Here is a 4,274-nt window from a genome sequence, read left to right as displayed (position 1 = left end):
ATGTGTGTTATTTTATTGTATATGAAAAAAACGGATTACTATCTTTTAAGAGATTTTTTCCTACAACTTACTTTGATACAATGTAATATTTGTTTTTAAGTACTTTCTCAACCTACTGAATCACAAAGACTCTCAAACTCATGACGTCCTATTTAGGAGAGCCACTTCATGCCACTAAAAAGTCCACAATATCATTAACTGGTTAAAGAGTTAATGTACTTCAATCAAAAGTTTAAAACGAACTTCAATATTTTAAAATAGTTACAATATTTTTTTTATTTTTTATTTTTGGAATTAACCAAAGAAAATTGCATTGTTTCAAATAATTTAAAATTTACTTTTATCGTTGCTTGAGAGATTTGGACTCTCGTTGGGAAAACGCATGTACTTAGCAGGCACACACCCTAACCACTCGGGTAAAACAACTTGTGTGTTCTTTTATGGTAGAAAAATCGAAACGGATTATTTTTTCATTTTAGTTTTTTTTACCTACAAATTACTCTGTTACAATGTAATATTTTTTTTTATAACTACTTCATCAACCTACTAAATCGCAAAGAATCAATATTTCAATGGGGCTCAATCCCATGACCTCCTATATAGGAGAGCTACTTCATGCCGCTAAAAAGACCACAAGATCATTTACTGGTTAAAGAGTTCATATCCTACAATTAAAAGATTAAAACGAATTTCATTATTTCAAAATAGTTTTTGTATTAACCAAAGAAAATTGCATTGTTTGAAATAATTAAAAATTTACTTCTATCGTTGCCTGAGAGATTCAAACTCTCGCGGGGAAACACCATGTACTAAGCAGGCACACGCCTTAACCACTCGACCAAAGCAACTTGTCTGTTTTTGTACTGTATATGAAAAAAAACGGATTATTATCTTTTTTTAGAGATTTTTTGCAACAACTTACTTTGATACAATGTAATATTTGTTTTTAAGTACTTTCTCAACCTACTGAATCACAAAGACTCTCAAACTCATGACGTCCTATTTAGGAGAGCCACTTCATGCCACTAAAAAGTCCACAAGATCATTAACTGGTTAAAGAATTAATGTACTTCAATCAAAAGTTTAAAACGAACTTCAATATTTTAAAATAGTTACAATATTTTTTTTTTTTTTTGGAATTAACCAAAGAAAATTACATTGTTTCTAATAATTTAAAATTTACTTTTATCGTTGCTTGAGAGATTTGGACTCTCGTTGGGAAAACACATGTACTTAGCAGGCACACGCCCTAACCACTCGGCTAAATGACTTTGTGTGTTCTTTATTGGTAGAAAAATTGAAACGCATTATTATTTTTATTTTAGATTTTTTTTCTACAAATTACTCTGTTACAATGTAATATTTGTTTATAACTACTTCATCAACCTACTAAATCACAAAGAATCAATATTTCCCAAATGGGGCTCAATCCCACGACCTCCTATATAGGAGAGCTACTTCATGCCGCTAAAAAGACCACAAGATCATTTACTGGTTAAAGAGTTCATATCCTACAATTAAAAGTTTAAAACGAATTTCATTATTTCAAAATAGTTTTTGTATTAACCAAAGAAAATTGCATTGTTTCAAATAATTACAAATCTACTTATATCGTTGCCTGAGAAATTCGAACTCTCGCGGGTAACACCATGTACTAAGCAGGCAACACGCCTAAACCACTCAGCCAAAGCAACTTGTGTGTTTTTGTATTGTATATGAAAAAAATGGATTATTATCTTTGATACAATGTAATATTTGTCTTTAAGTACTTTCTCAACCTACTGAATCACAAAGACTCTCAAACTCATGACGTCCTATTTAGGAGAGCCACTTCATGCCACTAAAAAGTCCACAAGATCATTTACTGGTTAAAGAATTAATGTACTTCAATCAAAAGTTTAAAACGAACTTCAATATTTTAAAATAGTTACAATATTTTTAAATTTTTTTTTTTTGGAATTAACCAAAGAAAATTGCATTGTTTCTAATAATTTAAAATTTACTTTTATCGTTGCTTGAGAGATTTGGACTCTCGTTGGGAAAACGCATTTACTTAACAGGCACACGCCCTAACCACTCAGCTAAAACAACTTGTGTGTTCTTTTTATGGTAGAAAAATTGAAACGCATTAATATTTTTATTTTAGTTTTTTTCTTCAATTACTCTGTTACAATGTAATATTTGTTTATAACTACTTCATTAACCTACTAAATCACAAAGAATCAATATTTCCCAAATGGGGCTCAATCCCATGACCTCCTATATAGGAGAGCTACTTCCTGCCGCTAAAAAGACCACAAGATCATTTACTGGTTAAAGAGTTCATATCCTACAATTAAAAGTTTAAAACGAATTTCATTATTTCAAAATAGTTTTTGTATTAACCAAAGAAAATTGCATTGTTTCAAATAATTAAAAATCTACTTATATCGTTGCCTGAGAAATTCGAACTCTCGCGGGGTAACACCATGTACTAAGCAGGCACAAGCTTAAACCACTCGACCAAAGCAACTTGTGTGTTTTTGTATTGTATATGAAAAAAATGGATTATTATCTTTTTTAGAGATTTTTTCCAACAACTTATTTGATACAATGTAATATTTGTTTTTAAGTACTTTTTCAACCTACTGAATCACAAAGACTCTCAAACTCATTATGTCCTATTTAGGAGAGCCACTACATGCCACTATAAAGTCCACAAGATCATTTACTGGTTAAAGAGTTAATGTACTTCAATAAAAAGTTTAAAACGAACTTCAATATTTTAAAATATTTACAAGATTTTATTTTTTTTTTTGGAATTAACCAAAGAAAATTGCACTTTTCAAATAATTTAAAATTTACTTTTATCGTTGCTTGAGAGATTTGGACTACCGTTGGGAAAACGCATGTACTTAGCAGGCACACGCCCTAACACTCGGCTAAAAAAACTTGTGTGTTCTTTTATGGTAGAAAAATCGAAACGGATCATTATTTTTTTTTTTAGTTTTTTTTTTCTACAAATTACTCTGTTTCAATGTAATATTTGTTTATAACTACTTACTCAACCTACTAAATCACAAAGAATCAATATTTCCCAAATGGGGCTCAATCCCATGACCTCCTATATAGGAGAACTACTTCATGCCGCTAAAAAGACCACAAGATCATTTACTGGTTAAAAAGTTCATATCCTAGAATTAAAAATTTAAAACGAATTTCATTATTTCAAAATAGTTTTTGTATTAACCAAAGAAAATTGCAGTGTTTCAAATAATTAAAAAATTTACTTCTATCGTTTCCTGAGAGATTCAAACTCTCGCGGGGAAACCCCATGTACTTAGCAGGCACACGCCTTAACCACTCGGCCAAAGAACATGTGTGTTATTTTATTGTATATGAAAAAAACGGATTACTATCTTTTTTAGAGATTTTTCCTACAACTTACTTTGATACAATGTAATATTTTTTTTAAGTACTTTCTCAACCTACTGAATCACAAAGACTCTCAAACTCATGACGTCCTATTTAGGAGAGCCACTTCATGCCACTAAAAAGTCCACAATATCATTAACTGGTTAAAGAGTTAATGTACTTCAATCAAAAGTTTAAAACGAACTTCAATATTTTAAAATAGTTACAATATTTTTTTTTTTTTTTTTTTTTGGAATTAACCAAAGAAAATTGCATTGTTTCAAATAATTTAAAATTTACTTTTATCGTTGCTTGAGAGATTTGGACTCTCGTTGGGAAAACGCATGTACTTAGCAGGCACACACCTAACCACTCGGGTAAAACAACTTGTGTGTTCTTTTATGGTAGAAAAATCGAAACGGATTATTTTTTTTTTAGTTTTTTTTTCTACAAATTACTCTGTTACAATGTAATTTTTTTTATAACTACTTCATCAACCTACTAAATCGCAAAGAATCAATATTTCCCAAATGGGGCTCAATCCCATGACCTCCTATATAGGAGAGCTACTTCATGCCGCTAAAAAGACCACAAGATCATTTACTGGTTAAAGAGTTCATATCCTACAATTAAAAGTTTAAAACGAATTTCATTATTTCAAAATAGTTTTTGTATGAACCAAAGAAAATTGCATTGTTTCAAATAATTAAAAATTTACTTCTATCGTTGCCTGAGAGATTCAAACTCTCGCGGGGGAAACACCATGTACTAAGCAGGCACACGCCTTAACCACTCGACCAAAGCAACTTGTCTGTTTTTGTACTGTATATGAAAAAAACGGATTATTATCTTTTTTAGAGATTTTTTGCAACAACTTACTT

The 4,274-nt window shown here is 30.4% G+C and overlaps 1 non-coding gene across 1 annotated transcript; it reads right to left on the bottom strand.

The window, feature by feature from the left end:
- Positions 1-3,275: 3,275 nt before the first annotated feature.
- TRNAS-GCU lies at positions 3,276-3,356 on the bottom strand. Its single transcript has one exon. It is a non-coding gene; the product is annotated as a tRNA-Ser (tRNA).
- Between the last annotated feature and the right edge of the window lie 918 nt (positions 3,357-4,274).

This window comes from Ipomoea nil, unplaced genomic scaffold, assembly GCF_001879475.1.
Source record: "Ipomoea nil cultivar Tokyo-kokei standard unplaced genomic scaffold, Asagao_1.1 scaffold1525, whole genome shotgun sequence".
NCBI lineage: Eukaryota > Viridiplantae > Streptophyta > Magnoliopsida > Solanales > Convolvulaceae > Ipomoea > Ipomoea nil.
This window is presented reverse-complemented; position numbering and strand designations above follow the sequence as displayed.